Genomic DNA, 12,953 nt, shown 5'->3' on the forward strand with positions numbered 1-12,953 from the left:
CAGAACAGGACCGCTGAGTGCTGAAGCGAGTAGCGTGGAGGTTGTTATAGCAGCAAAGGGGGGACCAACTCCATAATGCCCATGATTTTAGAATGAGATGTTCAATGAGCAGTTGTCCACATACTTTTGGTAATGTGGTGTGTCTGACTCATATACTATACAGCATGTGCTATACATTATTTAGTTAACTGAGTCAATATTCCTCCAATCCTTTTACCCAAATGCTGGTCAGTTTGTTAAATCATTAATTTCTTACATTGTACTTTGTCTACCTATTCATTGCATTTTCCCCTCTGCAGATGTAAGAAGAAAATGACATTCACCTGCAACCCTTGAGACATCTTTCAAGCTCTAAAGTAAATGATGTAACTTTCTGGAATCAAAGTTTTTCACTAAAACACTTATTCTTGAAAAAATTGATCCAGATTGTTTTGCGTGTACGTTTTGATGTCACACTGTGGCAAGAAATGAGTTCCACAATATAGGCTCAGGAGTATATTGAAAGTCTTTATGTAAGACAGTGGGTCTCTTCCTGGGCTAATAAGTACCCATGGCAGTATCTGGCCTATCCACAAGGGGGAAATGGGAAGACTCATACACAGATCAGTATGTGAATGGGGGTACATTCAATTTAAAGAGAACCACTATACTAGACCATATCAAAGGATAAAAAACTAGAGCCTACATTTTGGAACAAATTATTGTATTTGTTAAGTTCCAGAGAGCTGCAATGTACTGTTAATCGGTGTTGCCAACTGTACGAAGATGTGCAAATGTTCTCTCAATTTTGCTCAAAGCTTTTGGTTCTCAGCTTTTTTCTTCCTCCATCTGTAATCATCATGGGCCTCCTGTAGTAATAATCAAGGCGTGGTTCTCTTTTATTTCTCATCAGAGAATGGGATCCAAGAAATCCACTCACTAAATCCCATCAACAAACATCTTACAAGGGGATGTGTCCTGTCCTAATCATACCCATAATGAGTCCTGGCTATAATCTCTATTTTGAATGTATGCTAATGCACTAATGACAATCATTTATTGAGCTAATGGTGTTGGTAGCAACGCGGTTCAAATTGTAGCGTTGAAAAAGAAGGTCGACTTGTGCAGAGATAAAAGATATGAAAGAAAGGTTACCCACCTTGAAAAGCGCATCCAGAAAGAAGAAGGTGGGATGCGTGTGGGAGATGGATCACCGAAATAGAGAGCTACTTGAGGCGTTGGAACCTGAAACTGCAGGCGGTACCCAAGGTGGAGATGCAAGATATATGTCAGTAGACCATATGCATCTGTCGAGCTATTCTCCCAGAAGAGAAGACCAAACTCCTTGAGGTGATTGACACCGTTCACCATCTTGGCTCCAAGCATCCAAACAACTCCAAGCCCAGAAGCATCATCATGCAGTTTACGAAGTGGATCTACAGAGTTACAGTGTGGAAGGAAGAGAAGAAGTCCAACTACCTGCAAATCAACTGTCTGAAGTTTGCTGAGGATTTCTCCAAGGCTGACAGAGAGGAGGGACATAAAGTTATTGATGGAACAATGCGTTCATCCTATTACTATGTACATGTCTGAGCATTGAACTTTTTGTAGTGTGGACAATGAAGGTACACTATGTTATTTTTGTATTCTGTTTCTGATAGACATTGTTTTAATTTCCTTTTATATGAAAAGGCCACTTGAAAGAGAGTTTTTGTTGCTGACTGACAGCAAATACATTGTTTATATAGCTGATTGACAGCTAATTATTTGTATATATTTTTTCACTCATTAAGGTCTATATGGTGCTGCTCTTGTTTTGTTCTGCTCTGTACTCAGTTACCACCTGTGAGCACTTGACAACAATTCCTGAGTTCTTTTCTTCTCTGTGTTCTTGTTCACTTGTCTTTGTCAATAGTTGATCTTAATGCTATTAGGTTAAGAGACACTGAAACGTGAAGCCTTAGTTCTTGTTGTTAAGCAACAGAAAACAGATTATTATAATTTCCAAAAAATCTTAATCTACAGTAAACGATGCTAACTTTTGGAGGTTGCAATGGGGTAATGATATTTGGCTTTTAAATGGTTCAGAACGATCAGCAGATGTCGCTACATAAAAAATGGTTTTGCCGGTCATTTTTCATTCAGATGGTCAAGTGGTCATTATCTTTGTCTAGTAATTGAAATTAGTCAAATTTTGGTTACTGTAAATATGTATTGGTACAACTCAAAACAAGAAAATGATTTCCTTCTGGAGGATGTAGGAAATCAAATGTTATACTGGTTACCTAAATCTTACTCTTCCAGTTTTTCTCAGTCGCTTTGGTGTATTTTTCACATCATCCCTAACATGTGCAAAATAATAAGTGCATTTCTCAGAACAATTCGTACAAACTGCAATATACAATAGATATGTTTCGAAAGCTAGTCAGTCACTAAAAATCCTTAGTACAGCTCTCAAAAGTAAATATTCATGCCAATGATCATGTCAGTGTTCACGAACAAGGTCGTCAAAATGTTTAGGCATGTTGTCAATGTAACTGTGTACTTTGACAGTATTACCTGATGTAAACTTAGGCTACAGTTTGGATGACAGCTACTGTATTGAAAATGCACAAGGCTGCACTTCTATGGCATATATCAATTTCAACAGTACTATTTACATATTACTGTATGCGGGTTATTGATTGAAAGAGACTGGACAACCCAAGGGGCACACAGGAAAAAAAAACGAAATTAGAAAAACACAGGAAACCACCCCTAAGGTACAACTTTGCCCGCAGCACTGTTGTGCTGTCTCTACACATTCAGACGTTCCTGTCTGTTGGCCCACATATTCTCGTCCCACATCACACCGGATATTTTCCCTTCCAATGCAAGGTGGAAAGAATCTTTTGGAATGCCTTATCCATCATCTGCAGGCGTCTACTGTGATGTCCTCACATGCTGCATACATTGCAGCCAGCAGGGTCATCTGTGTGTGTGGCTGACGATCGTACACCTTCCACCTCCATGCTGAAAAGAACTCCTCAACTGGGTTAAGGAATGGTGAATAAGGTGGGAGGAATTCTATGAGCATCCTCGGGTGGGTCACAAACCATTGCCTTATGATGTTTGATCGATGGAAATTCACATTATCACAAATGACCACGTACTTTGGCAAATCCTCTCTAAACAGACCCCTCTCTAAACAGACCCCTCTCATCATCAGGGATGAGAGCCCTGTAGAGAGTCTCTAAAAAGTTGAGTAGATGTTGGGTGTTGTATGGCCCTATAAGGGGGATATGGGTTAGGACACCATGCTCCGAAATAGCAGCACACATGGTGATATTTCCTCCCCGTTTGCCTGGCAAATCCACAGTAGCTCTATGACCGAAGATATTCCGACCCCGCCTTCTGCATTTGGTCAGGTTGAAACCAGCCTCATCCACGTATACAAAGTCGTGAGAGGGTTCACTTGATTCCAACTCCATTATACACTATATCCCAGAACACACAGTTGAATTTGTTTTGGTAAGGAAGAGTGACATAAAATGTACAAATATTGCATGTTCCTTCCACAGCAATGAAAATGTGTGCAGTTTATGCTTACTGTACTATGTATCACTATAAAATGTTGCTGTAAAGTAGTTACATAGATATATGTTTTACCTGTACATACTGGTACCGTAGCTCCTTAACTCTGTCCTCATTTCTTCTGAATGGTACACGGTACAGCTGTTTCATACTCCTCTGGTTTCTATGCAGCACCCTGTCGATGGTTGAGATGCTAACTGTATGGATGTTTTCAAAGACATCGTTGTCTTCTATAATGGTCCTTTGTATTTCTCTGAGTCTCATGGCATTGTTTGCTCGAACCATGGTGCAAATAGCCTCCTCCTGTTGAGGTGTGAAAAGGTGTCCTCTGCCACCGGTTTGAGGTAATCTTGCAGTCCTATGTGGGGAAAAATACAGTGATGCATCGCACACTTTCATATAGACAAAAACTATGCGAACACACATTTTACTGTAAAACATACAGGTGGGTGCATGTAAGGTGCAGTATGTATCTGTATAGAGTATATTTCTGTATGCTGTGAAATACAAGTGGACTACTGTAATATGAAGCATTGTAGGACGTATACAGTATACTGCTTATATACAGTAACAGTGCACTGTATATTGGTGGACATACCTGTTCTCTCTTCGAAACGTTTGAACTATTGAGGACACGGTTGATCTCCCAATATTCGGCTGCACCCTTCGACCCGCCTCAGCCATTGTAAGGCCATGATTGACAACATGGTCTACAATAGTGGCCCTTATGTCATCAGATATGCGCCTATGTCCTCTTCTGCCTCTTCCTCTATTTTGCCTTCCACCACGCATCCTTGCTCCTCTTCTTCCTCCTCTTGGCTGTTGACCCTGTTCGTTTCCTGGTCCATCCATTATTAGAAAATTGCAACTCTGTGTTGTGGTCTGTCTATATATGCTTGCCAATTGATTCTTTACGAGATGCACCTTTGAGCAATTTAAACAACTGGTTGATTGTTGGTTGAACTAACACTTTACATTCCTTCATGAGTGAGGGTCAATTTCACCTGCACGATTCATCAATTCACGCTTTTGTACAAAAGGTCTAATAGAAATGTGTAAAACTATGCTTGACAGTTTATGACAAATAGTTCAACAATTTTGCATGTAATGCAAGGAACTAATGCCTAGATGTTTTGAGGGATAAGACTATTCAACAGAGAACCATCTACTATATTTTGATCAACATGACATGAGCAATTGATAATGTGGAAAAAAGCTGACACTTGTACATTATCAATTGCAATTTGTTCAAAGGAATAAGAAATTGCTTTAATGATGTGCACAAGTGACTAGATGATTTGGAATTTGTACAAGTAGTATCAAGAATTGCACTTTTGATCTAAGAAATGCACAAAAGCGACTGAGAAAAACTGTAATAGGTGGAGATTTTAATATTGCTCTTCATGGGTGGCCTCCGTGACAGTCTACTTCTCTGAATGCCAGTCTAAAGTTATTTATGCAGAGGTTTGATCTAGTGTCTATATGGAGAGAGTGGTTTCCTATTGAGAGATTCTATACCTGGTGTAACAAAACATGTACCAGATGTTCACTTATTGACTATTGGCTGGTTTCAAGGGGCTTAAGAAATTATGTATCTGTTCATATTCTTGACACGCCTCTAACAGCCCATAGAGCTATTCGCTTACAAGTTAAAATATTTCCTTGTAACGACATTCAACGCAAAGCTTCATACTGGAAACTTAATAGCTCCATCTTAAAACATGAAATGTAGTATTATAGGTTTTATTATATACTGTATTTGTGCAATAAAGACCAGAGTGAACGTCTCTATAGGACAAACTGGGAACTTCTAAAATTTGAATTTGATAAATACTTAAGAATCTATAGCAGTGATGTTGCAAAGACCAGAAGGATAAAAGAGGGAACTGTTATATCACAAATTACCTGGCTCTTCCAGAGACCTTCTAATAGTCTTTCAGACACGGATAAATCTGAGTTAATTAAAAATAAACTGGATTAATTTAAAGTACAATTTAAAGGCAAAGGGTGCTTTCATCAGGTCACAGAAAAAAATGTCTCGAAGAAGGAGAGCAAGAACTATGCTTATTTTTTTCAGACTGGAGTAATGTCACTCTAAAAGTAACACTGTTAAAAATGTAAAGGGGCATTTTTGATCTCTGACAATCACAGGACAATTTCCAACTACAGTGCTAATGTTTACAGGAATTTTATACGTCTAGGTACTGTGAAGAGTCTACATCTCAGTTCTTTGATTCTCTTGGAAATGTTATCTCCAATGATTCTTCAAATCACAAATTATGTGATAATCCCATCTTCTTAGAGGAAATTGTAGTGGCTATCAATCACCTTAAAATGAACAAATCCCCTGGGTTTGATTGTTTTACTGCAGAATTCTACAAAGTTTATTTTCCAAAGAATTGGCTCCCTTTCTATTGGAAGTGTACTTTAAAAGTGTAGCCAATGAAGCACTCCCTTCCACTTTAACATAAGGTTTAGTTACTCAAATTCCTAAATAACGATTATGAGCTAATAGCACCTGTCCTTGCTAAACGATGAATCACTTTTTTGGATGCCATTATAGATTAGTCCAAGTCAGGGTTGATGAGAAATAGACACATCTTGAGTAATGTCAGACTGGTATTACATATCATAGATTACTCAGATTTGGACTCTGATTAGTTTTATGCTCCATTTGGATTGTTATAAAGCCTTTGTTACAGTAAAACATGGCTTTGTTTTCATGCCCTTTCAAAATGTGGCTTTGGAGATGTATTTTGTAAAGCTATTCAACTCTGTATACAAATAGTAATAGCTCCATCAAATTGAAAGCATGTACCTCTCCAAGGTTTGAATTAATGCGGGGTGTCAGACAAGGGAGTCCAATTTCACCTTATTTTTTCCTATTAGCCACACAGCTTCTTACTTCTCATATTAAGACAAATATTTTAAAGGGTATTTCTATTGCAGACAGGAAGATCATTATTAGTAAGTTAGCAGATAACACCACCAATTGTGCCTAATGTGATTAACTCATTCTCTAAAGAATCTGGTCTTGGGTTGAAAACAATCTTCTATTGGTGAGTCAACTGATCAATGATGAAGGTATTTTATTTAATTATGATAAATGTTTTGCTTTTCATAAAATACCAATAATTAGCCTCCCGGGTGGTGCAGAGGTCTAAGGCACTGCATCGCAGTGCCAGCTGTGCCACCAGAGACACTGGGTTCGAGCCCAGGCTCTGTCGCAGCCGGCCGAGACCGGGAGGTCCATGGGGCGACGCACAATTGGACTAGCGTAAGGATATCCTTGTCTCATCGCGCACTAGCGGCTCCTGTGGCAGGCCGGGTCACAAGGTGTACGGTGTTTCCTCCAACACATTGTTGTGTCTGGCTTCCGGGTTGCATGCGCGCTGTGTTAAGAAGCAGTGCGGCTTGGTTGGGTTGTGTTTCAGAGGACGCATGGCTCTCAACCTTCGTCTCTCCCGAGCCCATACTCCCGTTGTAGCGATGAGACAAGACAGTAACTACCAGCAATTGGATACCATGAAATTGGGGAGAAAAAAGGGGTAAAAAAATACCAATAACTACAAAGGATTATGTTGTTGTTTTTGATGCAATCACCTCTAGAGTTATTATACTTTTTAAGGATGCAGACAGTTGATCCAACTGACTCACCAGTAGGCAATATATAGGCAATATATAGGCAATATATATTTCCGTTTTTAACAACAATGGGAAAATACGTCCCTTATTCCAATGTGATTTTGTTTCTGTCCCATACGTCATGTGTTTCTGGAATGGCCTTATCAGAAATATTAATTGGAAAAATGTTTGGTCTCGTTCTCATAAGTTTCTTTTAACTAATAAGATGGAATAGATGGAATACTTTTCATACAAAATTAAGCCACAAGTACTAAACATTATCTTGAAAGGTTACAAAAAAATACATTGATGTTTCTTGTACCTTCTGTAATGAACAACCGGAGGCTGCTTTACAATTATTTTGGTATTGCTCTTATACCCGGAAGCTGTGTTAAGATACCTGTAGATTTGTTGTAGATCATGTACATGCAAATGTTTTCCTTGTACTTGAAAATGTCATATTTGGTTTTGCAAATGTAACAGTACTCTGCTTGCGTTGTGTACAATCAGTTATCGACATGGAAGATTTATTCTGATAGGAACGGCACAAATTTGCACATCATGCAATGTACGGCTCACCATCCAACTCTGCACTCAGGCACACTGGTTTGGTGCTTGTTCACTGGGACGAGTTACCAAAATAATACAATTACAATATACAATATAATATCTTTAACAATGTACCTGATAGGAACAGCACAAAATTGCACCTCATGCAATGCACGGCTCACCAACCAACTCTGCACTTACGCACTGTACAAAATATAGGAACCCCCCCCACCAGACACAGTAAGTTGCTAGCTGGTACTGGCGGGAATTCTTTACAACAAAATGCACAACAAATATTCTCCAAAAAACGCTGCATCTTATGTGTGATGTTCGAATAACATTTACAAACAAATTGATATCAATTGTACATTGAAATCATCACTTGGGAGTATAATAATCACTTTTGACGTACAGTGCTTTGCAACCAAAAATTTACCGCTCGTTTGGTGCTTGTTCACTGGGACGATTCTAACTGGAACATCCCCCCTCGTAAGCAAGCTACGCAAACCAGCCAATAAGATGCGATATTGAGTAGGTAAAGGCAAGACAAAACTCTAACCAAAAACCCATTGGCTTAACAATAAAGTGGCAAGGGGAATCACCAATGTAACCCTGTTACACAAAGTACAGCAAAGTCTATACAAAGGCTTTTTTTAAAACAATCTCATTGTTATTTTAGCTAATTTTCCGGCACGAATCTGCTCCTGTGGAACAGGGTATTGGCCAAGGACACTGACTCAGTGTGCTCCGCTTGCCTTGGGCTGCAACATGCCCAAGAAGCGCTAGCCTCCCCTGCCTTTTGTCCACACTGTGCCTCCATTGCAGGCTAGCACGCCAAGCTAGCCTGCGTCAACAGGACCCTAACATGGGGGCTGACATCCCCAATGGCTCATCAAAGGCCATGGATATCCCCTTGAGGAGTACTGGACTGACTGTTAGCGCTATCTGGGGTGACCACCTCAATGCCATTGCCCCGCTGACTCCAGTAACAACCCAGCAACCTCCCTGCCAGGCTTCCTGATTGGAGACGACAACGACTCCATTGGGGTTTCCGACAGCCTCCTTTCAGAATCATCTGACAGAAATGAAGACTGGTGATTCTCTGGCCCAATGGAGTACCAGAGACCAACGTGTCCCGATATGAGGGTAAAAGGCTACTCAAATCCAAATGGGCGGCCAGGCAATTACTACCAGTCTTCCCAGAATGGCTGCAGGAGGTTACCCATACCTGGAGTACACCTTTCTCCAAGAACCCTGTTCAAGTTGGGTCGTTGTTGGACTGTGTTGACATGGAAGGGATTGTGTTTGCCCAAATGCCACCCATCGAACAGTTTGTGGCTTTCCATCTACCCCCTCAACCCCCTCAACCTTTAAGATCCCCAGATGCCCAGCCCTCAGGCTGCGAGCCCAGGGCAGCAGAGAACCTTGGACCCTAAGGGCCCCTGGTCTAAGAAGCCTACCTTCCCACCCATGGCACCAAGGAGCCAGATGGCCTCTAACCCCATCCAGGGGGTAGTGAAGAAGAAGCAGATGGCCTAAAGGTGTCCCCATCGCTAGAGAGGCGAGAACGGCCCCCTCCAAGCACAGTTCTATTTCCTCCACCAATCCTGAGCTTGTTCCAGGGTGCAAGTTCCCAGGCACCTCAGGGTTCTGTCCAGCGTACCGGGCCCAAATTGGTGGTCAAATAGTAAAGCCCAAAGAGGAGAAGAGACAATGTTCAAGTGGATGCTCCTTCAAGGCCCCCTCTTGTTTCACAAACACTCCACAATGTCAGTTCACATAAAAAATGTTAACACTAGCTCAACCAGGCTACAGGCCAAGAGCGCAGTCAGACATGTTGTTTCTCACAAAATCAAAACAAACAGTGTGCCTCTTTATACTGCCACCAGAGAGAGCTACAGTTCCTTCTGTGGTGATAAGCCATGTCCTGCGGGAGGAAATCACATCACTAATAGAGAAAAGGGCAATAAAAAGTGTTCCTCCTGAGCAAGGCCACTGTGGATTTAATCTAGATATTTCCTAATTCCAAAAAAGGTGGGCGGCATATGCCTGATCTCAGATCTAAGTGCTTCAGAACGTTCACACACACCGCTCTGCTATGTTCTGTGCGCCCAGGCGATTGGTTCGTATCCGTCGACCTGAAGGATGTTTACTTTCACATCTCAATATAACCTCGCAGGAAATTTCTCAGATTCACTTTTCAAGGCTTAATCTAAAAAATGTATGGTCCTCTGACTGTCACCTCAGGTTTTTACAAAGTGTACCAAGGCAGCCGTAGCCCCACTCAGAGAGAGGGCCATTCGGGTGATGACATACATAGATGACTGGCTACTGTGCGCTCAATCAAGACAAGATGTCTTAGAACACAGTCAGCTAGTCTTGGAACACCTGACATTTCTAGGTTTCAGAATAAACACAGTAAAGAGCGTTGTGATTCCTTCCGCCGACAATCTCTGTCCTAGGTTTAACCGTAGATTCGGTATCATTCAAAGCTTGCCTTTCAGTGGAACGTATAAGAACATTCCAGAATTGCCTAGCAATTAAGTCACAAACATCACAGTGTACAAATTGCACTCCATAGATTGCACGGTAGCACTGCACTCCTGGAGACACCTGACCTTTCTGTCACAGGGTGCCCAGCTGGGCACTGTTTTATCCAGAAAAGTAGTCATGACGGAAGCGTCTCTCTCCGGTTGGGGTGCGACCCACAAGGACAAAACGATCAATGGGGTGTGGGGACCCCATCTCCGTTCCACTCGGATACACTGCCTGGAACTCTTTGCAGTGTCCCTAACATTGTAGTCATTTCTCCCATTTCTGGAGGGAAGTCATGTTTTATTCAGAACAGACAATACCACCGTTGTGGCTTACATAATCAGACAAGGGGGACAGCGAACCCTTACTTACACACACGGGCAAACAGACTGATTATGTGGAGCAGTGTGCATCTCCACTCATGTACCAGGAGTACTGAATCTGGGGGCAGATCTGGGGGGGGTTGTATTTGTATATATGTGCCCTTGGTTCATCATGGGGCTGTCCATTATTGCTACTATGTTGGCCTTTGCACTGCACACCGTAATATGGGGCTTAATAAAAACTCCTATTACGCATTCCTGTGCCTGTCTCCTGAATAATTCATGCCAACATGACAGCCTCTTTATAAGACATTCATTCCTGACAAGGATATTTTATTTGATTGAGTCTAAAACGAGAAACTGCATTGTTTATGTCAGGACTCGACTTTTACTGATATGCCAGTGAAGAGATAGACTTAGATATAACACTTGGGAGAGATATCGGTGCTGATGCCCAGACACATTTTTTTAAATATAATGTAAAGCCGAGAGTCATTTTCCCAGGTGGTTTGAGAGTTTTGGACTAATCTTACTCATTGAATCTTGGACTACCCCCCTGTCGGGTACATACACTTGTATGTACATTCATCATCACAAGGACATGCCCACATTCCTCAGTGAACAAAATGTGTCCGACCATGCCTACAAAATCAAAGCTAGTAGTAACTTTGTTTGGACAGTGGGGCTGAAGTCAGGAAAAACCCCACATATTGTTTAGGGACCTGGAACAGAGACTAATTAAAGCCAGACCTTTAAAAGTTTTTCCAACTCTCTAGGGACAAACTTCACACCGGTAACTTTTCCAGTTAAGTTAACTTCCCCAGTTACTTGAATCTCAGTCATGGACACGGTCTTGAATATTGACTCCCCCTCTCAAACCTGGCTATAAGGAAGCCATGAGCTATCCCTACAAGCCACAAGTCTGTTGACTTTCCTCACATACTGTAGCCCTGAGCTATCCCACCCAGACCCAGTTACTCTTAGTAAACCTCACACACTGACATATTTAATATTACCATAAATACATCTTAGACACACATACATGCTTTCATATTTAAAACCACACGCACAACGTCTTACACAAACCTATATACACATATTTAAACAGAGTGTGTGCTAGACAAATAGACACTTTCACTCACATACAAATGTTTGGTATATACATCAACAATCACATTCTTGAGTGAACAAATATACCTTTCACCAAAATCACCAAACACATGCACCTGCTCCTATATCTCCAGCGTTCATGTGTCCATATATATACACAACGTATATGTACGTACATACTGTACATCAACATCAGAATACTCCCACATTCTTAAAAAAATATATATGTATATACATTCATTGTACTGTTGAATGCGATGGCCAATTTAGAGGACAAAACAAAACTTAACTCACACATACACAAAATAAAACAAAATCCTATTAGGTGGTACATGTATAAGAAGACAGCCTATAGTCATTACAAGCAGTGTAGTTAAGCCAAAAATAAATATTGAGTGGAGTACAGCACAGAGTAGCAGCAGATCGTCAACCCAGTTATGAAACGGGACTAGACCATTTATCCAGTATCTGCTGCCATATTTTGTAAAACATTGGACTTCTATTGGAGGTATTGTAACAAATCTTTTCCATATGTCTTGCATTCCCTAAATCCCGTAACCACATTTCAAAGGTAGGTACAGTCTCCAATTTCCAAAATTGCAATATGAGCCTTTTGGCTAATAGAGTAGAAAGAGAGACAGCCTTCCCTTCCTGGTTATTCCCATAAACTGTACCAAACAGCGATCAATGGGTCTGGGGCTAGAACTCTATCAAAGGCTCTAGATAAGTAATCAAAAATGAGAGCCCAGTAAGCATGTAACTTAGGACATGTCCAGAATAAGTGGGTCAACGTCCCCTCGTCCTGCTTGCACCTCTCACACAGTGGTGAGGTGTCCGGGAATATTTTATGAAGTTTTACTTTTGAGTAATGTAACCTGTGTATCACCTTTAAACTGTACAAGGTTGTGTCTGGCATTCACTGAACTGTGGTTTATATTCCTGAGAGCTTCTACCCAGTCCTCATCTGAGATTTCTGAACCAAGTTCTTGTTCCCAAGCCCTTTTAATGGTGTCTGTGGATACCTCTATGTGGGCCTGTAGCATATCATACAGTCTAGAGACCGACTCTTTTGAATGGGGTTTGACAAGGATCAAGCTATCTAATGTAGGACTATTTGGCTTCATGCCATACTGTGGGATATGTGTCCTTACGAAATTCCTGATTTGGAGGTATCTGAAAACAATGTTGAACTTTCCCTGTAATTGTTGAAATGAAGCTAACACCATCTATGTATAGAATACCAATTGTTGTGAGCCGCTT

This window comes from Oncorhynchus masou, chromosome 13, assembly GCF_036934945.1.
Source record: "Oncorhynchus masou masou isolate Uvic2021 chromosome 13, UVic_Omas_1.1, whole genome shotgun sequence".
Classification (NCBI taxonomy): Eukaryota; Metazoa; Chordata; class Actinopteri; order Salmoniformes; family Salmonidae; genus Oncorhynchus; species Oncorhynchus masou.